The 24,410-nt window shown below is 41.6% G+C and overlaps 1 protein-coding gene across 17 annotated transcripts in view; it reads left to right on the top strand.

Annotated features, from left to right (window-relative positions):
* Positions 1 to 24,410, top strand: part of SCMH1 (Scm polycomb group protein homolog 1) — a 217,030-nt gene that overhangs the window by 128,304 nt on the left and 64,316 nt on the right. The gene's annotated exons all lie outside the window — the stretch shown is intronic.

The raw sequence follows: 24,410 nt of genomic DNA on the forward strand, positions 1-24,410 counted from the left end.
TAATAATTCTTTGCTCTACATATCCTGGTTTATTCTCAGGCAACTAGCTTTTCATCTCTCTTACTTTTGTCCCTAACCCATTACAAAGTTTGAGTACTAGTATTCCCAAGGCACACACCTTCCTCTGACCTTAGGGGCTTTGGATAAAAGCTGGAGTAACACTGTATTGTAAAAACAGTTGAGAAGCACTGTAGCAGGATGGAAAAAGAACAAGCTTTGAAGTAAGATAGACATGGGTTTGAGGTCCATCTTTGCCTTTTATCAGCTGTGTAGCTTTGGGCAGTTAATTCACCTCCTTAAACTACAAATTCCACATCATGAAGTAGAAAACCTACTTTATGAAGTTATTGTGAGGAATAAATGAGATTACATGGGTAAAATGCTTACATGAAAAGTTGATGACTAGCAAGTACTAAACAAATTTTTATTGTATTACTGCTGCTATTATAGTTATATTCTATATTATAACTATATCATATTATACTATATGATTATTACAATATGCTATATTATCATTATAATACTATTATTATAAAACTAACCACTACCAATGAGAGAGTATATATAAAGTACTAGAATAGTGTCACAGACTAAATGAACAATAAAATGATACAGATGATGACAGTGGAGAAGATCCAGAATAGATTTTGAGGTAGCTGCTTTTAGTAAAGATAATAATAATAATCTCATCCTCTTAAGTCTAAAAAGTACTGGTGAATCTGAGGGAATGAAAAGTCACCCTTCTTATTGTCTGAGGATCTTTTTCTAAACCTCTGTTGAATTCATTCATTCAATTAGCCAAATATTTATTGAGCACCTAATTGTAAGCCAAGCTGAGAGTACACAAGTGACAAAAATGAACAACATTGCTGTGCTCATGACACCTCCATTCTAGTTGGGTGAAACAGATGGTAAACATTTAAATCAAGAAATAAGATAATTTCATATAGATAATTTTTATAGACAGAAATAAAATAATTTCTCCTAAGGAAATAAAGTATGATGGGATAGTGACAGTGAAGGTATAATTGTAAAGGGATTTTTTTGTTTAATAGCCCTATTGAAATATAATTGACATAAGATAAATGGCATGTATTTAAAGTGTACAATTTGAAAAGTTTTGACATATATATACATCCATGAAACCATTACCACAATGAAAATAATGAACATATTTATCATTCACAAAAGTTCTTTGTAGAGGGGAAACTTGTTTAGGAAGAATTTCTTTTCAAGAAATTTGTCTGAAAAGTTGATACTTGAATTGAGACCTGAATGATGAGAAGGAGTCATCCAAGGAAAGAGACTTCCAGGCAGGCAGAAGGAACAACTAATATAATGATGCTGAGACATGAGTGAGTTTGCTGTGTTCCAAGGGCAGAAAGCAGACTGCTGTGACTAGAATGCATTGCCTGAGCAAGAAAGTGGTATAAGGGGCTGGGTGCAGTGGCTCACATCTGTAATCCCAGCACTTTGGGAGGCCAAGGCAGGCAGATCACCTGAGCTCAGGAGTTTGAGACCACCCTGGCCAACATGGTGAAGCCCCATCTCTACTAAAAATACAAAAATTAGCAAGGCGTGGTGGTAACATGCCTGTAATCTCAGCTACTCAGGAGGCTGAGGGAGGAGAATTGCTTGAACCTGAGAGGCAGAGGTTGCAGTGAGCCAAGATCGCACCAATACACTGCAGCCTGGGCGACAGAGCGAGACTCTGTCTCAAACAAAAGCAAGCAGTGCAAGATGATGTTGGAGAAGTGGACAGGTGCCAAATCATGTAGGACCTTGTAAACCAGAGTGGGAATATTGGATTTTATTCTAAACATATTAGGGAACCATTAGAAGGTACTAAGCCAGGGAAGTGACAAGATTTGATTTACTTTAAAAGAATCACTTGGACTTGTATCCAGAATATAAAAGAACACTTATAACTCAATAATAAAAAAGACAACCCAATTTAAAAATAAGCAAAGGATTTGGATAGATATTTCTCCAGATAACATACACAGATAGCCAATAAGCACTTAAGATGCTCAATATCATTCATCATTAGGGAAATGCAAATCAAAGCCACAGTGAAATACAACTTCACACCCATGGATACAGCTATAAGCAAAAGACGGATAATAACAAATGTTGCTGAGAATGTGGAAAAACTGGAATTCTCGATCATTGCTGGTGAGATTGGAAAATGCTGCAACCACTTTAGAAAACAGTTTGGATGTTACTCAAAATGTTAAAGAGTTACCATGTGACCCAGTAAGTCCACTCATAGATATATACCCAAAAGAATAGAAACATATGTTCACACAAAAACACATAATGAACATTCATGGCAGCATTATTTATAGTAGCCAAAAAGATAAAACAACCCAAATGTTCATCATCTGATAAATGGATAAATAAAATGTGGTATAGCTAGAGGACAAAATACTAATTGGCAATAAAAAAGGAATAAAGTACTAATACATGCTACAGTATAGATGCATCTTAATAACATTATGCTAAATGAAAAAGCCAGTCACAAAAGATAATCATTGATGATTACATTTATATGAAATGTCCAGAATTGGCAAATACACATAGACAGAAGTAGATTCGTGGTTGCCAGTGACTAGGGGAGGGAAAATGGGAAATGACTGCTATTGGGGTTTCTTTTGAGGATAATGAAAATGTTTTAAAATTAGGGATGATGTTTGCACAACTCTGAATATCTTAGAAAACACAAATGTAGGGTGAATTTGTGGTATGTAACTTATGTCAATAAAGCTATTATCTAAAAAAAATTACTTGAGCTGGTCTGTGGAGAATGAGTTGTACAGTGGTAATTGTGGACAAGGAAGAAATGAGGTTGCTTGGATTACGATAGTTGCACTGAGGTGGAGAGATCCTCGGGCAGAATGAAAGGGAAACACACTTCTTGGCTCAGGAAAGTGCCACTCCTCTCTGTGATGCAAGAAACAAGTACCCTGGGGTCAGTATGGTAAATGCATTGTGAGGAAGCACTGTGAGTTAATAGCTCTGTGGAAGCAGCAAGAAGAGAGGTACCTTGGAACTGATAGCAGAGTCATTTTTGTTACTTGAGGCTAAAACAGGATAAGCCTTGGTGCTCTGGGCTTTATTCAGTTAATAGGTTGATTTTCTCATTTTCATGCCTAGGGAATTCACTGTTCTTTTGACTGATAAATCTAGAGCAGTTAGGCAGTTCTCCAGAGCCAACAGAGCTGACGGTCTTTGTGTCCAGGTTGCTGGATATGCATTCCTTTTTGGCTGCAAACCTTGCTGATAAGAAATATGACTCACTCTGTGGCTGATGCTTCCAGAGAAGTTTGCTGACTGTTTTCCTCTCTTCTGTGTGTCTCTGGAGTCCTTAGATTTTCAACAGAAGATGGTCAGAGGACCAGGCTCAGAAGGTAGAGAGAGACCTTCCAGGTGACATTTCCAGACCAGGTGCTTCAGTCATCATTCCAGCAGTTAGGTTGTTCCCTCTAACAACTGTCTCCTCCCACACTTTACACCCTCAGTAAGTCCTACAAAAGCGCTTTCTATAACAGCAGAAGTTTGGCCAGCAGTCTCCATGTCCTGGCTAAGGAGCAAGTGATGCAATGTGGAAAAAATGTGGTTACTCAATTCATTTCACAAAACAAGTTGTTCTCTGTGTGTAAGCCTGTTCTCTTTCTAATCATACTATTTCCTCCTTCTTTCCTACCTTCTGGTCATTAGTATGCAAATGTTAAAAATTCAGAGTAAGGTAATGTTTCCTGCTCATGGCAAATAGGAAAAACCAATATTTATTTAATGTTCCTTTACACACAGATTTTCATTTTATCTTCTGGTAACTCTGAACAAGGTATAATTATTTTCAGATACATTTTATTTATGAGAAAACTGAAGCTCAGATAATTAAATGACTTGGCTCTGTTGATATCTGAGTCTAGAGAGTGAAACCATGGAGATCTTTTAGTAGAGCCACCTGTCAGGACCAATATATCACTGAGGCATATTGTTTTCACACTTGTCTCCCTGATACTCTTCCCATTCTCCTTTGGCCCTTCTTCAAAGCTTCATTTGAGACCCTGGATTTTGGCTTCCAAATGCTGATAAAAAATAGGAAAGAAAAAGTATGGTGTAATATCAGAGCAGTGAACTGGGTTCTAGTCCCAGCCAGGCCACAAACTTGGTTACATCATTGAGCAAGTCATTCTTACATGTGAGAGGCTGAACTACATGATCCCTAGTGGGCACTTTTACCTCTGTAATACTATATAGTTTAATGATCTTGGGAATAGGTAGCAGGTGACTCCTGTGCCTGTGTCTCCTATATGATTTTAGATTCATCAGCTCACCTATCACCTATCTCTGCCTTTTTGAAGTAATTCCTGTGTGCCAGCTGTCTGCTGCCTCTCTTTTTCTCCTTTTCTAAGCCAAGTAGTATCCCTTTTAGTTGCTAAACTCCTGTGGCCAAGCCAACTCTGATGGGTAGTAACTACCAAGCGTCCAACTAATCCAGAGTACTTGGTTATAAAAGGCAGAAGCTTTTTACTTTTAGCTTATTTTTTGTGACTTAAAATAAAACTGAAACAGATACATGCTTTAGTTTTTAAATGTAAAAAGCAAAATGAAGAATTCAGTACATATGGCATGACTATGATGCTAATCATACCTTTAGCCATCATGATAATCCACTTGACTTCCCCTTGCTCTGATTTCAGGCTGGGAAAGCCAGTTTCAGATTATACCTTAGCTCCCTATGTGGATTGATAGCAGCAAGAGAACATGAGACCCAAGCTACTTTATATTTTTATTATAAATTAATATATTGCTATTCTGGATTAGTACATTCGTCTCTTGTGACTTCATATGTTGTTAAACTGTATCTGTCTGCTGTCTACATGCTAATCCAAATATGGGAATCTAGTAGAGGTGCTGCACTTTAGCATACCTGTTAGAGTACATGGTCAACCAGGCCTCCTTTACCCTCTCAGTCTACCCTTTCTACTTGCGACAGGTTTCTTTGTACAAAGCAAAAATTTCAAAATCGGACTCAACATCGTGGCTCATGTACAGGATTCTTACACTGGTCTGGAGGGTAATAATTTGATGCTTAAAAACAAAACTTTCAGAATATCTTTTCCTTTTTTTATTTGGAAAGTGCTTTCCATACTTAAAGAATGTTCTCTTTTTGTTTTAAAACCACATAGGAAATTATGCCACAATCACTTTGGGATTCTAGGGCAGAAAGAGTTAATTAAATTGTAATCCTAGGCTAGGCGCAGTGGCTTACGCCTATAATCCCAGCACTTTGGGAGGCCGAGGCAGGCAGATCACCAGGTCAAGAGATCGAGACCATCCTGGCCAACATGGTGAAACCCCGTCTCTACTGAAAATACAAAAATTAGCTGGGTGTGGTGGTGCCCACCTGTAGTCCCAGCTACTCGGCAGGCTGAGGCAGGAGAATCACTTGAACCCAGGAGGCAGAGGTTGCAGTGAGCCAAGATCATGCCACTGCACTCCAGCCTGGTAACAGAGCAAGACTCTGTCTCAAGAAAGAAAAAAAAAATGTAATCCTAGACTACAGAGAGAAAAACTAGGATAGAGGCAAGAATAATACAACTTAAGGCTAACTTGTAGGTCTCAACATGAGGTCACCTGATAGACTGATCTTCCTCATCCATCCATTTATTCAAATTCTAACTATCAAGTCATGATTAAGTACTAGTCGTTGGCTCAGTTGATGGGGATTCTGCCGTTAGTGTTTACAGTTTTGTGAACATATAGACCAATAAAGTACGACTTTGGAGGAATAAAGTACAGAGGGACCCCAACCTAGATTGAGGGGACTGGAGGTTGGAGATCTCTATAACCTCCGTTGAGCCTAGCATGTCTAACATGGGCTGCTCTATAGCTATTGGGTAAATGGATGAATAAAGGACAAGACTTCCAAACGAAGGTTTCCAAATGAAGTGATGTCTAAGCTGAAACCTTAAGAATGGGAAGGTAGAGAAAAAATTCTCTCTAGCAGTGGAAACAGATTAGTGTAGGGCCAGAAGTTTAAAAAAAAAAAAAGTATGGTCAAGGAATTAAAAAATAGTTAAGGCCGGGCGTGGTGGCTCACGCCTATAATCCCAGCACTTTGGGAGGCAGAGGCGGGTGGATCACAAGGTGAAGAGTTAGCGACCAGCCTGACCAATATGGTGAAACCCCGTCTCTACTAAAAATACAAAAATTAGCCAGGTGTGGTGGCTGACGTCTGTAGTCCCAGCTACTCAGGAGGCTGAGGCAGGAGAATCGCTTGAACCTGGGAGGCAGAGGTTGCAGTGAGCTGAGATTGCGCCACTGCACTCCAGCCTGGGCGACAGAGTGAGACTCCATCTCAAAAAAAAAAAAAAAGAAAAAAGAAAATGGCTAGATTGTAGGGTGTAAGTAGAGGAGCAGAAAGAGATAAGGCACAGCAGAGGAAGGCGCAGAATGCTTCCCTCATAGACCATCTTAAGGATCTGGATTTTTACCTTATGAGCATTGAGAACTGTATTAGGCCGTTCTTGCATTGCCATAAAGAAATACCTAAGACTGGGTAATTTATAAAGAAAAGAGGTTTAATTGGCTTAGAGTTCTGCAGGCTGTATAAACACGGTGCTGCCATAGCTTGGCTTCTGGGGAGGCCTCAGGGAGCTTTTACTCATGGTAGAAGGCAAAGCTGGAGCTCCAGGCAGATGGCAGTGTGGGGAGGGGGGTGTCACACTTTTACAACAACCAGAACTCACTCACTATCTCAAGGACAGAACCACACCCTGAGGAATCCACCCCCATGACCCAAACACCTCCCACCAGGCCCCACCTCCAACGCTGGGGCTTACAGTTTGACATGAGATTTGGGCAGGGACAAAATATCCAAACTAAATCAAGAACTATTGGCTGGGCGTGGTGGCTCACACTTGTAATCCCAGCACTTTGGGAGGCCGAGGCGGGCAGATCACCTGAGGTCAGGAGTTCGAGACCAGCCTGGCCAAGTTGGCGAAACCCTGTCTCTACTAAAAATACAAAAATTAGCTGGGCATGGTGGCGTGCACCTGTAATCCCAGCTACTAGGGAGGCTGAGGCCGGAGAATCGCTTGAACCCAGGAGGTAGAGGTTGCAGTGAGCCAAGATCATGCCACTGCACTCCAGCCTGAGTGGCAGAGCAAGACTCTGTCTCAAAAAAAAAAAAAACAAAAAAAAAAACTATCAAATGGGCTTTTAAGTAGTAGAGTTACAGCTCAGATTTGTGTTTTAGAAGGACCATTTTGGCAACAATGAAAGGACGGATTCAGATGCTGGAGTCAGGGATGCCAGTTAACAAGCTGTTATAATATTCCAGGTGAGAGAGAAAATTGAAGCAGTGACATGGTGGTGAGGATAAGATGGGGTGGGAGGCATATTCTTTGAATAAAGAAGACAAAATGCAAGTTCTTAAAGTGTATCACCTGTTGTGACTATTTTATTTATTTAACAAACAAGCCCTGTACCATGTAAAATAATGCCAAGTTTTCAGTATAAGTATTTATGAGGAGCTAAAATTCTTCTTTCTGTCATGTCTAGGAAGTTGGGATTCTTTTCTACCTGGAGTCCATGTTAAATGGAATGAATTTATTAACTGCCTCTTTATGTCCCCACCACTTGGAACATGCCATTTATTCAGTAATATCTGTTAACTGAAATAGGTTATACTATATTTTCTGATTCCATTTCTGTTGATCCTCATCTAAAGCCGTTATTCAGATATTCACTTAATTACAAAAAATAAGAATACTACTCGCATCTATGACAAATTTGACAGATTATTAAAAGCTATTTAAGGCCAGGCACAGTGGCTCATGCCTGTAATCCCAGCATTTTGGGAGGCTGAGACAGGTGGATCACCTGAGGACCAGAGTTCAAGACCAGCTTGGCCAACATGGTGAAACCCTGTCTCTACAAAAATACAAAAAAAAAAAAAAATTAGCTGAGCATGATGGTGGGCATCTGTAATCCCAGCTACTTCGGATATTGAAGCAGGAGAATCACTTGAACCCAGGAGGCAGAGGTTACAGTGAGCCGAGATTGTGCCACTGCACTCCAGCCCAGGCAACAAGAGCGAAACTCCATCTCAAAAAAAAAAAAAAAAAAAAAAAAAAAAAAGGCTGTTTAAACTAATGTTACGGTTTTTTAATTTTGGAAACCTAATGGCCAAAAGTAAGAGTGGCACAGGGCACTAAGATTTGTTTCCAGAGCCCATATTCACTCATCTCTCAGTTACTAAACACATGTACACCTCTACACCTGGACCACCCCCTGCCCTTCCACCCAACTTTTTCTTCTAATAAGCCACAACAACCAGGAGGGTGTGGTCTCTACAGGTTTGGCAGCTAATATACTCCTCTTGTCTCCTGAGAAGGTGTGTTCACTAGCCACTAGTTCAGTAGTTCACTGTCAGAAAAGATATGAGCATGTTGGTTAATAAGTGAAGCAAATTCTTTTTTGTTTGTTTTTATTGATATGTAATAATTGTACATTTTGATGGGGTACCTGTGATATTTTGATACATACATACAATGCTTAATGATCAAATCAGGGTCATTGGGATATCTGTCACCACAAACATTTATCATTTATTTGTGTTGAAAGATTGCAAATCAAAGCTAACTTTTTGGTGCCCTTAATGAGAATAGCCACTCAGGTACTATTTTCCCTTTAACCCTCTCAGATATATTGTGTCCAGACCTTGCCCCTATTTATATACCATTTCCTCCTTCCATAAGCACACGTATGCATATAGTCTCTGTCCTTATTTCAGCTTTGGCCTTGTGATCTCATCACATCTGGTAAATCCGTCCTTTATTCACCTATCTATCCACAGTTACAGGCTCATGTTAGCAGTGCTAGGTTCACTGGAGGTTATAGACAAGTGTCTGCCTCCCCAGTTGATTGAATGATTGAAATGAGAAAATTGGTGGCAAATGCATAGCACCATGTAGCACGTAGTAGATGCCCACTGTGCGTTAGTTGCATCTGAATCAAGATCCCCAGGCCTCCCAAGAAAAGGGAACTGCACGCAGAGCCAGGAAAGTGCTCTATTTTGGTCAGGAAAAATAAATATGAGATGAGGCTTGTGCAGTGAACCAGTACTCTCATAACTGATTTTTTCTTGGTTATATGCTTGTGGTACACAAATAGAAATAGGAAAATGGGGAAGTGAGATGGGTGGCAGATTATGAGGCAGAGAATCTGGGTTCTCCCACTGATTGTAATTAGGTCTGCCCAAGGGACCAGAAAAAAAAACTCCCATTCCATATCTCTCTTCCAGAATCCTTAAGCTGCCCCTTGACTCTGCCCATTCGCTCTCTCTCTTGCCCTCACAAACTCCAGATGCCTGAGAATGGTAGCAGTTTTCAACATGTATAATGAAACAATTGGCATCTCTCAAGCTGTTTGAAATAGTGAGATGTGATTTTTGCAGTTCATAAATTTGACCACATTTACTGTTTTCTTGGGAATACATAGAACCCATATAGGGTTTTTTTGGCAAGCTTTTATTGTAACACCCACTGTGCCAGCATCAATACATATCAATTTACAAAATCCCCAATTTTAAATAAGTGTTGGTGATTTTCAGGAAAATCTTACTGAAAACCAGTGATAAATTGTGTTACTAAATTTCTTCCCTTGGGCCGGGCGCAATGGCTCATGCCTATAATCCCAGCACTTTGGGAGGCCAAGGCGAATGGATCACTGGAGGTCAGGAGTTTGAGACCAGCCTGGCCAGCATGGTGAAACTCCATCTCTACTAAAAATAAAAAAATAAAAAAAATTAGCCAGGAGTGGTGGCTCATGCCTGTAATCGTAGCAACTTAAGAGACTGAGACAGGAGAATCGCTTGAACCTGGGAGGTGGAGGTTTCAGTGAGCCAAGATCATGCCACTGCACTCCAACCTGGGTGGACAGAGTGAGACTCTGTCTTAAAAAAAAAAAAAAAAATTTCTTCCCTTGATTCCCTAGATTATTTTTGAGGAACTATTACAGTTATAAATGAGAATTTCTGAATCTCAATAATGACTTACTAGAAAAAAAACAAAACATAAACATTCATATATGTTAAGAAGATGAGAAAAACCTGGCAAACTCAAACCAAGCAAAGAAAAAAGAGGAGGTTCTGAGGGTGATATGGCAAGAAGGCAGGATTGTGGTTGTAAGCTGTTAAAATTTATTGTCTTGTGCTAAGGAAAGCTGGAATGTTTTTGACTGTGTGGCTGACTAGCAGGTGCTTTCTCACCATGTGCTTTCATGCCACCTTTCTGAGTGGCCTAAGCTTGACTAGCCATTAGCAGACCATCTTCTAAGAAAATATAGCCCTCCACTTGCCAAAACTGCTCCTGAATCATCTTACCTACTGCCCTAGAAAACTAAGGTCAGTTGCACCTTTTAGTTTCAGTAATAAGAGGCTTTTGAAGTTTGTGGTCCTATCATGCATGATTTTAGTTATCTGTTTTCCCCTACTCTCTGCAGATTTATCAGCCTGAAGTCCCCAGGAAAATGTGACATGTCTTTGTAGTTGCAGAGGTCCTCTATCCATGTTGTAGGAATGAGTCAGGAGAGAAAAAAGGAGCTGGATATGGAGTACCAAAAGTGTTAACTGAGCTGGATCGGAGCGGGAGGCAACCCATGCTGTTTAAGTGAACTGGAATTTAGAAGACTAGAGTTTCAGCCTTGGCATCAGCCCAGCTGGCAGCACATAGCTGAACCCAGCCAAGTTGAGCAAAGCTAATAAAAAACATATCCTCTAAATTACTATACCAAGGCCAATGATACACTACTGTGAATGAAAAATAAGATTCCAGTCCAGGAAACTGATAAACCAAATGGATTTTCCCCAGCTCTTTTTTTCTTTTCCATTGTTCATGCTCTCCTATGCCATGTAGACACACACACACACACATGCGTGTGCATGCACAATAGCCTATTTTACATTTTATTAATTTATTCCCAATTCCCTATGCTCTGTTGTTGCTATAGAGAAGAGAAATCTGATGATAAATTCTTTTGGGCAGTTAAGACTCCTAAGGATTATTTAGAGAAACCTAGAAGGCAGCAGAGGCCTAGTGTCCTTCATTATTATAACTAGGCATGTTTAGTTCTTTACCTTCTCTCTTTTATTCAGGTATACACTCGTGTTTTATTCATTGGTTTCAGAGTAACATAGTGGAAAGAATATAGACTTTGGAGACCAAAAGATCTAGGTTCAACTCCTAGCTTTAGCTATGTGGCCTTTGGCAAGTCTTTTAACTTCTGTGAGTCCAGTGTCTTCATTTTTAAAATATCCAAGTATGATAGTTGACTCAGGAAAAAGCATTTGTGTAATTGTTTGAGTTGTAAGCTCAACTAGCTACTTTTTTCATGGAATATTATCTTTGCTTGAAAAAAACAGCGGACTTGGATATTTAGCAGACATTTTCTCCAAAATGAAATGATCTGATCACTTCAAGGAAGGCAACCTATAAGCATTTTCTGTGAATTATAAATTTAAGGTTTCAAATGAAAATTTAAAATTTTGAAAAAATGTGTATATCCACCAGAATGAGCTTTACATCTTATCAATAAATACAGACTTCAGAGTTACTCTTTACCATTTCTCTCCCATCTAAAAGTTACATTGGTTAAGAATCAGTTATTTGCCCTACTATTAAATGTGAGATGTGAGGAAAGTAAAAAGTCATAGAGTCTTAGAGTGCTGGGGCTAGAGGAAATCAAATTCAACCTCCCACCTAACTTAAGACTCATCTTGAAACCATCCCTATACATGCTTATTTGCTGTTACTTAAATGCTCCCACAGACAGAGATTATAACCTCCCAAAGGAGCACTTTTAATTTGTGATAGCTCAAATGTCTAAAAATACTGTTTTTTACTGTAAGCTGAAATATGCTTTCCCCAGTATCTATCCATTGACTCTAGTTTGGTTTTTGTTTCATCCAAAACCTTTTCACATACTCTTGTTTCCCTAGGTCTTTTTTTCCCCGCTATTTTTGAGATTGTATAGTTTCTAAGCCCCTCATCATCTTGAGCTCTCTTCTTTTTTTTTTCTCCCCACCTCCCCAACCCCAGGTTCAGCTTTGACTTTAGAGTTTTCTTTTCTTGATCCATTTAAGTTTACAATGCTATGCCTAGAATAAACTCTAGACTGCAGGGACAGCCTCATTAGTGTGAAATGGAGAGGCAATCTGATTTCCCTTTAAAAAGGACTATACTGGCTGGGTGCAGTGGGTCATGCTTGTAATCCCAGCACTTTGGGAGGCCAAGGCAGGCGGATCACGGGGTCAGGAGTTCGAGACCAGCCTGACCAATATGGTGAAACCCTGTCTGTACTAAAAATACAAAAATGAGCTGGGCGTGGTGGCAGGTGCCTGTAGTCCCAGCTACTTGGGAGGCTGAAGCAGAAGAATAACTTGAACCCAGGAGGCAGAGGTTGCAGTGAGCCGAGATCGTGCCACTGCACTCCAGCCTGGGCAATAGAGTGAGACTGTCTCAAAAAAAAAAAAAAAAAAGAAAGAAAGAAAAGAAAAGGCTATCCTATGACCTCACATGTTAAAGATAAGGGATTGTGTTTTTATATTTTTGTATTCTGTAATGGTCATGGTAGATGCTTTACGTTACTCCTTGTCTAGTCTCAGCGCAAGTTGAACCAAACTTCGAGACATAATGGCCATGCTAGATGAGGGGATTTTCTGGTAGTTAATTTTTTTTGCTGCCTAGGGGGTAGAAATGGTAATTTATAAGACTTGGAAAGTACCTTTTTTTGTTGTTGTTAGAGATGAGATCTCACTATGTTGCCCAGGCTAAGTGGAAAGTGCTTTTACAATTCTCTTTTATCACCATACCCGGGTTTTGATAAACTTAGTATTCTCCTTAGTAAAAGTTTTCATCAGATACTTCCTCTTCTTTATCTTGTGATAACTTTTCTTCACTCAAATCAATAGGGAAATACAGTATTTGCTGTATAAAAACATAGAAGCCTACCTTAGAGCTGAATTCACTCATTTATATATAATCAATAATCAGAGTATACCTATAGACACAGTCTTATTTTGAGCTTTCCATGGAAAAGAGTGTAGGTCACCAGGCTAGACCATAAAAATATGTTTAAACTTTTGTTTTTCTCCTGTTTAGTACTAGATTAAACTAATCACCTTTTCTAATGTTGTTTAGAGCATGTTTACTGAGCATCATCTTAAGAAGAAAGAAAGTTAACATTTAGCAAGCCCATACAAGGTCCTAAAGACACTTTGATACATTATCTGAGTAAACTTCACAAACCTCCAGTGGGATTTATAGTATTTGCCCATATTTTACATAAGGAAACGGGCTCAGAAAGGTTGAGGGGAAGAATAAGAAACTAAGATTTATGGAGTCCCTAGGTCATGTCAGACACAGTGCTCATATCCACATTCTCAAACTTTATCTCAGCTAAACTTCATAATAACCCATAACTTAAAGAGGTTATTTGCAAGGACTTGAACCTAATTCCATGGGTTTCTGACTTCAAAGTCAGTGTTCTTTCTCTCATACCACACTTCACTTCTCTATGCCTCAAAGGAGGTTTAGAGATAACCGTTAGGTAAATAAGGCTGAGATAATTGTGAATATGGAGTAAATTAATGAATGTTAAAGTACTTTGAGAATTATGAAGTGTAAGTCTCATATGATAGGTTTCCATCTGTGATTTTGGAAATGCATAGTGAGACCTACAGGAAATTCCAGGGCCCTTTTTTAAACCAGCAGCTGGGAGTTTGGATGCGTTTGAAATGTGTGTTGGGAGTAGAATGAGAAGGATTAGGAGTGGAAGAGAGATCCTTCAAAGCACCAATGTAATATAAGATAGAAAGAACTGTTGCTGATTTGATTTTATTCTGCATCCTGTTTAGATTTGCTATATTTTTATGGTGAAAATATATACATTTAGAATTAGCCAGCTGGACTCGGTTTAGATAATCCCAGTTTTGTTGGCAACATCCAGAGCATCATAATCAGGAGCCAGTCAAACATCTGCCTTCTTCTCTCCCTCAGGCCTGATCAGGGTGTTGACCACATCAGTGTCATAGAGCTTCTTTACAACCTGTTTGATCTGGTACTTGTTGATTTTGACATCCACAAGTGTGTTGTTGTCTTCTATCTTCTTCATGGCTGACCCAGTGGTCAGGAGGGACTTAATAAAGGCATAGTGGTCACGCTTATTTCTTTCTCCTGTGGGTGCCCTTCCAAGGATATTTGGGCTGCCTCCAGAGCTGTAGTGTCTTGGGCTGCCAGGTTGGTGACATGTACATTTGTGGGCTGGCGGGGGGTGGGGGTCGGGGGGAGGAGGGGGGAGGGAGGGAGTACCTGTGGTCACTTTTCAGTACTGTCTTCTTGGCCCTCAAAGGCCTTGCTTTGGCTTTGGCTTTGGCTTTGGGAGGGACAGGAGCTTCCTTCTTTGTCTTCAGTGCCATCTTGTGAAAAAAGAGCTACATCTGTATATTTTTTCAGAACCATAAAATTCTCACAGAATTTTCAAAATGACCTTTTTAGCAATTTACTGTCACTTCACTTAACCTCCCTTAGCAAATTATTTAACTTCCATTAGTCTTTGTTTCTTCATCTATAAATTGAGGCAGTAACAGTACCTACTCACAGGGTTGTTGTAAGGAGTTAAGAATTTACATATTAGAACACCTGGCACATATTAAGCATTCAAAAAATGTGAGTTATTTTCTATTTTAATGCTGTTATTTTGTGAATAAGGAAATTGAAGCCTGGTAAAAGGTCACTTTCTCAAGTTTTACTTGAATTAGCTACCAAATGATATATGTTGTTTGTATTATAATAAATAAGGTGAGTCTTTCATAAGTAGTATTTAAAAGTTTCAGTTTATGTGTATTACAGAAGCAGGTGCTTGTGAAATAGTTGTCAAAATAGAATGAAATATTTAAGAGTTACCCAGAAATATGTAATATATAAAGCTCAAAATAATACTAATAGAGACTGAGTAGGTGAAAAAGAGGGAAGACTGGATAGAACTTATTGGGATTTGTGTCATTTGCTGAAGGATGTTTAGAGTTGATAACCAGTTCGAGAGGCAATTAATTCCAGGGGGCTAACATGCAAGGCACCAGCTAAGAAAAAGAATCGTTCCAAAAACTTAAGCACAGAGACTATGTCAAGAAACTGAAATCAGACAAGGTGAAAGAATAGCACGGCTTATTCTGAATTTACACAGAAAATATTACAAAGAGACTATTGAAGAATTTTAACCAAAGGAGTGACATAATCACATTTGTGTTTTAGACAGATCTTTATGACCTGTTAGATAAGGAATAGAGGTAATGATGGGTTAGAATAAGTTAGAGGGAGAGAGACTGGTTAGTTCACCATTTCAGTGATTAAGACAAGGGATTTTGAGGATGTATATTAAAGTTGAGGCAGTGGTATTGGAGTGGAAGAAATGAATTTGATTAGCTGGCTGTGGTGGCACATGCCTGTAGTCCCAACTACTTGGGAGACTGAGGCAGGAGGATTGCTTGAGCCCAGGAGTTTGAGGCTACAGTGAACTATGATCGTGCCACTGCACTCCAGCCTGGGTGACAGAGTGACACCCTGTTTCTAAAAAAGAAAAGAAATGAATTTGAGACATTCAGGAGACAGTTTCTTTGGAAAAGACATTCTTTTTTGAGCCACATTCCTTTAAGCTTTCAGTACTAGAGGATCTTAAAACTAGAAGCAGACTAAGATCAAATGCTAGGGAAACCGTGGACTTGATGCCAAACTAAGCAAAAAGAATAAATGCTGAGTTGGAGGTAGACCGTGTCATTAGCAGAATATGCTAGATCTAAACATGAACAACCAGAAAGCTAAGTCTGAAATCAGTCAGCAGAGTTGCAAATTAAGAAGACTAGTTGTCCAGATGAGTTTCCAGTAAAAGATAACAATTTCTCCTAACCTTAAAGGCCAATACTCTGAGCCAGTATCTGACAAACTAACTTGATTTCTAGATATACATTTTACTTCAAGAACACTAAACTAATTATCCATTTATTATTTTAGGTAAAGTATTTTTGCCCTTTTGTATACTTAGACATATTGCACATTGCCAAAACTGGAGCAGGACTGAAGGGCCCCAGAGTGATTAAAAACTAGCATGTTCTTTGAACTAGTTTGAAAGACTGGAAATTGCTGCTAATGTGTGTAATCCCTTTAGCAGCTGGTCCCATCTAATAGCCCAGTTACTGCCTGTGAAGTGGTAAGCATTAGGATTGTTTCATACTAATTATTAGCATGAGAAGAATAAGAAAAAAGGTAGGGAAAGGAGAAAGAAAAAGATACTAGCCTGTCTGCACTTTGTGTAGTCTCATGTTGGTCCACTATGGCCATAGAACAGGATTCCCTTTGACTGTATCCTCTACAGGAGCAGAGTTTCAGGGTCCCAGAACAATTAGGGTTAAGAGTATCATTTTGCCGTAGTTGCCTGATGAGTGTTTTCTTTCTTTTCCTCTCCAATCTACCCTGCTCTTCACCTCCCACATAGCAACATAGTAGCAGAAAGTTCACTACAGTCAGATGAGAACAAGGCTAAGGTTTACTGAGCGTTCACTATGTAGCCAGTGCCGGACTGATCTCTTCAATTGTTATTTCATGTAATCTTGACAATAATCTGTAGGTAAGTACTATTATCTATTTTACAAATGAAGAAACTACAATGCAGAGAAATGAAGTAACTTCCTTAAAATCACACACCATGTTCAAATGTCCAGCTCCACCTTTGCTATTTATTTCCTGGGAGATCTTAAGCAAGTATTTTTCCTCTATAATGTTTAGTTTCTCCATCTATTTTTTAAAAAGGTTAAACTAGATGACATAAGGTTGCTTCCAACTTTCAGTATTCTAAGACTCTGTTGGGTAAATCATTCCATGAATAATTGTAATAAGTCATAAAATTTCAGTGTCTGTTCCTATTATTGCTAGTATTATTGAATCTAGTGTTAACCTGAGCTTCCTACCTTCCTAACCTCTTTTGCTATTGTTAACATTTTGTATATTCTATTCTGGTTTTTATTTTTTACAGTTTTAAAAAATGCAGTTTAATCACACTGTATATTTTACTGTATGCTATCCTATTCTGTTTTTCACTAAATATTATATCATCTACCTTGTTCTGTGTTGTTATACAATCTTTATAACCATCATTTTAAGTTATTATGTAAGAGTCAATTGAATGGATATGCAATTGTTTGCTTAATTATTCCCCTAGTTTAATGGTCCGAATTTTCTTTTTTAATAATGATATGATAAACTTACTTAAGCATTTTTCTCAATGCCAAGGAACATATCCTTAGTTTCCCAGAAATACAAGACGGTGTCAAAGAAAGAATATTTTTAAGAATCTTGGCTGCACAGAGCCAAATCTGCTCATTTGAAATATATATATTCGCATGTTCAACCAAGAATCATCTGCTTAAAATCGACCAGAATATAGCATCAGAATGGCACATTTTCCTGCTTCCAGCATATTTTTATATAGAAAACATAGACCCCAGGAGCTAGGAGGTCAGCACTGTCATATACCAGTTACAACATTCATAACTACAGTAGAACTTATTACAAACCAGAGGAAATAGGTCTAATTTTTTTTCCCAGTTTTCACTGCCCAATACGTGTGCTGTCACTTGGGAATAGGTTTTACTCAGAATTGTGACTGTGGGACTGCAAATATTCCCTAGGAAAAAGACTGCACATAGTATATCCAAGGCCTAAAGCTTTGGGGACTACATGGAATATAGGTTAGCCTCTGTTTTGAGAATTTGTAGTCTGCTAGGGAAATAAAACATAAACCACTGAAAAAGCAGCCAAAGTGAAGCAGAATTCTAGAATCAAATGCTAGAGTATGGGTTACATTTATTCACTCAACTAACATTTATTGAGCACCCACCATGTGTAAAGCATAATTGTAAGATGTGGACATAACAACATAGTCCTTAAGAAGTTGTATTCTAGTTGAGAGAGACATAAACAGGTAAACTGGTAGCGATAATTTATCTGGAGAAAAAATAAAGACAAGTAAAGCAGAAGAGGAGAATAGAGAGTGCCAGGGGTTTGGGGATGATGAGTTGGAGGTATTGTTTTATATAGGATGATGAGGGAAAGCTTCACTGAAAGGTATCATTTGAGCAGAGATATGGCTGTCTAGGAAAAAGAATTTTTTTTTTTTTTTTTTTTTTTTGAGGCAGAGTCTCACTCTGCTCCACAGGCTGGAGTGCAATGGTGCAATCTCAGCTCACTGCAACCTCCGCCTTCTGGGTTCTAGCAATTCTCCTGCCTCAGCCACCTGATTAGCTGGGATTACAGGCACCTGCTACCAAGTCCGGCTAATTTTTGTATTTTTAGTAGAGACGGGGTTTCATCATGTTGGCCAGGCTGGTCAAAACTTCTGACCTCAGGTGATCTACCAGTCTCAGCCTCCCAAAGTGCTGGGATTACAGGTGTGAGCCACGATGCCTGGCTCTTTTTTTTCTTTTTAAAAAAATTATTTTATCTACCACTAAGAGGGAGAAAGAAATTCTTTCTTAGTAAAGAGAGTTGAAAGTTTAAGTGCACCAAAGCAATAGTTTGCTTAGTTTAACAATTCTCAAACTGTACTCCTTGGATCCTTGGGATCCCCAAGACCCTTTCACAGCATCTTCAAGGTCAAGACCATTTTCATCATGTTAACTCTACTTGCCTTTTTTACTGGGTTAATATTTGCATTGAATGGTATAAAAGCAATGGTAAGTAAAACTGCTGGCACCTTGACACAAATCAAGGCACCAACTATAGTAATAGTAATGATATACTTCATTGCCACATGTTGCAAGGGGACCAAAACAAAACCAAAAAGCAACTCGGGCATAAGCCAAGTTCACTTAACAGTGTCCTTGATGAAGCAGTAAAATTTATTAAGCTTATTAAATCCCAGCCTTTGAGTAGATATCTTAACATTCTTTGCGACGAAATGAGAAGTATGACTAGTGCAATTCTGGTGCGTACTGATGTACTGTGGTTGCCTGAAGAAAAAACGCTTGTATAATTGAGCTGTCAGCTGAAGTAGATACTTTTTTATGAAACTCCATTTTTACTTGAAAGAATGACTAACAAGACAAACTCGTTATTCAGATTTGGGTGTTTGGCAGACATTTTCTCAAAAATGAACTAAGTGAGCCTGTCACTTTAGAGAAAACAGCTAATAGCATTTGTTAGCAATGATAAAATTCAAGCTTTCAAATGAAAATTAGAATTTTGGAAACCTTGTGCCTGCCACCATAATCTTGACAGCTTCCCCGTACTTAAAGACTTTTCTGATGAGATTGTGGTGATACCAACTAATGTGTATTTTTGATACTGAATAATAAAATATGCTGATATTTGGGAAATCTGTATAACTCAGTGAAACAGTGTTTTACAAATGACCAATGCATGATATTACAAAATCAGGCATGGATTAAAAATTCATTCAAAGTACAAGATAGACTAAAAGATTTTAATATTAACAGAATATGAAAAGTTTATTAGTATTATTTCAACTTTCACATTTTGATTAACTTTTATTATTATTATTATACTTTAAGTTCTAGGGTACACGTGCACAACGTGCAGGTTTGTTACATATGTATACATGTGCCATGCTGGTGTGCTGCACCCACTAACTCGTCATTTACGTTAGGTATATCTCCTAATGCTATCCCTCCCCCCTCCCCCCACCCCATGACAGCCCCGTGTGTGAGGTTCCTCACCCTGTGTCCAAGTGATCTCATTGTTGAATTCCCATCTATGAGTGAGAACATGCGGTGTTTAGTTTTCTGTCCTTGGGATAGTTTGCTGAGAATGATGGTTTCCAGCTTCATCCATGTCCCTACAAAGGACATGAACTCATCCTTTTTTATGGCTGCATAGTATTCCATGGTGTATGTGTGCCACATTTTCTTAATCCAGTCTATCATTGATGGACATTTGGGTTGGTTCCAAGTCTTTGCTATTGTGAATAGTGCCGCAATAAACATATGTGTGCGTGTGTCTTTATAGCAGCATGATTTATAATCCTTTGGGTATATGCCCAGTAATAGGATGGCTGGGTCAAATGGTATTTCTAGTTCTAGATCCTTGAGGAATCGCCACACTGTCTTCCACAATGGTTGAACTAGTTTACAGTCCCACCAGTAGTGTAAAAGCATTCCTATTTCTCCACATCCTCTCCAGCACCTGTTGTTTCCTGACTTTTTAATGATCGCCATTCTAACTGGTGTGAGATGGTATCTCATTGTGGTTTTGATTTGCATTTCTCTGATGGCCAGTGATGGTGAGCATTTTTTCATGTGTCTGTTGGCTGCATAAATGTCTTCTTTTGAGAAGTGGCTGTTCATATCCTTTGCCCACTTTTTGATGGGGTTATTTGATTTTTTCTTGTAAATTTGTTTAAGTTCTTTGTAGATTCTGGATATTAGCCCTTTGTCAGATGGGTAGATTGCAAAAATTTTCTCCCATTTTGTAGGTTGCCTGTTCACTCTGCTGATAGTTCTTTTGCTGTGCAGAAGCTCTTTAGTTTAATTAGATCCCATTTGTCAATTTTGGCTTTTGTTGCCATTGCTTTTGGTGTTTTAGACATGAAGTCCTTGCCCATGCCTATGTCCTGAATGGTATTGCGTAGGTTTTCTCCTAGGATTTTTATGGTTTTAGGTCTAACACTTAAGTCTTTAATCCATCTTGAATTAATTTTTGTATAAGGTGTAAGGAAGGGATCCAGTTTCAGCTTTCTACATATGGCCAGCCAGTTTTCCCAGCACCATTTATTAAATAGGGAATCCTTTCCCTATTTCTTGTTTTTCTCAGGTTTGTCAAAGATCAGATGGTTGTAGATGTGTGGTATTATTTCCGAGGGCTCTGTTCTGTTCCATTGGTCTATATCTCTGTTTTGGTACCAGTACCGTGCTGTTTTGGTTACTGTAACCTTGTAGTATCATTTGAAGTCAGGTAGCATGATGCCTCCAGCTTTATTCTTTCGGTTTAGGATTGTCTTGGCAATGCGGGCTCTTTTTTGGTTCCATATCAACTTTAAAGTAGTTTTTTCCAATTCTGTGAAGAAAGTCATTGGTAGCTTGATGGGGATGGCATTGAATCTGTAAAGTACCTTGGGCAGTATGGCCATTTTCACAATATTGATTCTTCCTATCCATGAGCATGGAATGTTCTTCCATTTGTTTGTGTCCTCTTTTATTTCATTGAGCAGTGGTTTGTAGTTCTCCTTGAAGAGGTCCTTCACATCCTTTGTAAGTTGGATTCCTAGGTATTTTATTCTCTTTGAAACAATTGTGATTGGGAGTTCACTCATGATTTGGCTCTCTGTTTGTCTGTTATTGGTGTATAGGAATGCTTGTGATTTTGTATCCTGAGACTTTGCTGAAGTTGCTTATCAGCTTAAGGAGATTTGGGGCTGAGATGATGGGGTTTTCTAAATATACAATCATGTCATCTGCAAACAGGGACAATTTGACTTCCTCTTTTCCTAATTGAATACCCTTTATTTCTTTCTCTTGCCTGATTGCCCTGGCCAGAACTTCCAACACTATGTTGAATAGGAGTGGTGAGAGAGGGCTTCCCTTCTTGTGCCAGTTTTCAAAGGGAATGCTTCCAGTTTTTGCTCATTCAGTATGATATTGGCTGTGGGTTTGTCATAAATAGATCTTATTATTTTGAGATACATCCCATCAATACCTAGTTTATTGAGAGTTTTTAGCATGAAATGCTGTTGAATTTTGTCGAAGGCCTTTTCTGCATCTATTGAGATAATCATGTCGTTTTTATCTTTAGTTCTGTTTATATGATGGATTACGTTTGTTGATTTGCATATGTTGAACCAGCCTTGCATCCCAGGGATGAAGCCAGCTTGATCATGATGTATAAGCTTTTTGATGTGCTGCTGGATTCGGTTTGCCAGTATTTTATTGAGGATTTTTGCATCCATGTTCATCAGGGATATTGGTCTAAAAGTGTCTTTTTTTGTTGTGTCTCTCAACTAACTTTTTTTTTTTTTTTTGACACGGAGTCTCGCTCTTTCACCCAGGCAGGAGTGCAGTGGTGCTATCTTGGCTCACAGCAAGCTCCGCCTCCCAGGTTCACACCATTCTGCCTCAGCCTCCCAAGTAGCTGCGACTACAGGCACCCGCCACTGCACCCAGCTAATTTTTTGTATTTTTAGTAGAGATGGGGTTTCACCGTGTTAGCCAGGATGGTCTCGATCTCCTGACCTCATGATCCACCCGCCTCAGCCTCCCAAAGTGCTGGGATTACAGGCGTGAGCCACCGCGCCTGGCCTTCAACTAACATTTTTAAAGAAACTACCAGATGTTCCAGGACTTTGCACCCAAGACTGTGTGGTAGATAGAGCTCCCTCTCCCCTCTCCCCTCTCCCCTCCCCCCTCTCCCCTCTCCCCTCTCCCCTCTCCCCTCTTTCCACGGTCTCCCTGGTCTCCCTCTGATGCCGAGCCGAAGCTGGACGGTACTGCTGCCATCTCAGCTCACTGCAACCTCCCTGCCCGATTCTCCTGCCTCAGCCTGCCGAGTGCCTGCGATTGCAGGCGCACGCCACCACGCCTGACTGGTTTTCGTATTTTTTTGGTGGAGACGGGGTTTCGATGCGTCGGCTGGGCTGGTCTCCAGCTCCTAACCGCGAGTGATCCGCCAGCCTCGGCCTCCCGAGGTGCCGGGATTGCAGACAGAGTCTCGTTAACTCAGTGCTCAATGGCGCCCAGGCTGGAGTGCAGTGGCGTGATCTCGGCTCGCTACAACCACCTCCCAGCCGCCTGCCTTGGCCTCCCTAAGTGCCGAGATTGCAGCCTCTGCCTGGCAGCCACCCCGTCTGGGAAGTGATGAGCGTCTCCGCCTGACCGCCCATCGTCTGGGATGTGAGGAGCCCCTCTGCCTGGCTGCCCAGTCTGGAAAGTGAGGAGCGTCTCTGCCCGGCCGCCATCCCATCTAGGAAGTGAGGAGCGCCTCTTCCCGGCCGCCATCACATCTGGGAAGTGAGGAGCGTCTCTGCCCGGCCGCCCATCGTCTGAGATGTGGGGAGCACCTCTGCCCTGCCGCCCCGTCCGGGATGTGAGGAGCGTCTCTGCCCGGCCGCCCTGTCTGAGAAGTGAGGAGACCCTCTGCCTGGCAACCGCCCCGTCTGAGAAGTGAGGAGCCCCTCCGCCCGGCAGCCACCCCGTCTGAGAAGTGAGGAGCGTCCTCCCTCCTCGTCCAGGAGGGAGGTGGGGGGGTCACAGCCGCCCCGTCCGGGAGGTGAGGGGCGCCTCTGCCCGGCCGCCCCTACCAGGAAGTGAGGAGCCCCTCTGCCCGGCCAGCCGCCTCGTCCGGGAGGGAGGTGGGGGGGTCAGCCCCCTGCCCGGCCAGCCGCCCCGTCCGGGAGGGAGGTGGGGGGGATCAGCCCCCCACCTGGCCAGCCGCCCTGTCCGGGAGGGAGGTGGGGGGATCAGCCCCCCGCCCGGCCAGCCGCCCCGTCCAGGAGGTGGGGGGCGCCTCTGCCCGGCCGCCCCTACTGGGAAGTGAGGAGCCCCTCTGCCCGGCCAGCCGCTCTGTCTGGGAGGGAGGTGGGGGGGTCAGCCCCCTGCCCGGCCAGCCGCCCCGTCCGGGAGGGAGGTGGGGGGGTTAGCCCCCCGCCTGGCCAGCCGCCCCGTCTGGGAGGTGAGGGGCGCCTCTGCCCAGCCGCCCCTACTGGGAAGTGAGGAGCCCCTCTGCCCGGCCAGCCGCTCTGTCTGGGAGGGAGGTGGGGGGGTCAGCCCCCCGCCCGGCCAGCCGCCCCGTCCGGGAGGGAGGTGGGGGGGTCAGCCCCCCGCCCGGCCAGCCGCCCCGTCCGGAGGGAGGTAGGGGGATCAGCCCCCCGCCCGGCCAGCCGCCCTGTCCGGGAGGTGAGGGGCGCCTCTGCCCGGCCGCCCCTACCGGGAAGTGAGGAGCCCCTCTGCCCGGCCAGTCGCCCCGTCCGGGAGGGAGGTGGGGGGGTCAGCCCCCCGCCGGGCCAGCCGCCCCGTCGGGGAAGTGAGGGGCGCCTCTGCCCGGCCGCCCCTACTGGGAAGTGAGGAGCCCCTCTGCCCGGCCAGCCGCCCTGTCCGGGAGGGAGGTGGGGGGTCAGCCCCCCGCCCGGCCAGCCGCCCGTCCGGGAGGGAGGTGGGGGGGGTCAGCCCCCCGCCCGGCCAGCCGCCCCGTCCGGGAGGTGAGGGGCGCTTCTGCCCGGCCGCCCCTACTGGGAAGTGAGGAGCTCCTCTGCCCGGCCACCACCCCATCTGGGAGGTGTACTCAACAGCTCATTGAGAACGGGCCATGAAGACAATGGCGATTTTGTGGAATAGAAAG

This window comes from Pan paniscus, chromosome 1 (genome assembly GCF_029289425.2).
Source record: "Pan paniscus chromosome 1, NHGRI_mPanPan1-v2.0_pri, whole genome shotgun sequence".
NCBI lineage: Eukaryota > Metazoa > Chordata > Mammalia > Primates > Hominidae > Pan > Pan paniscus.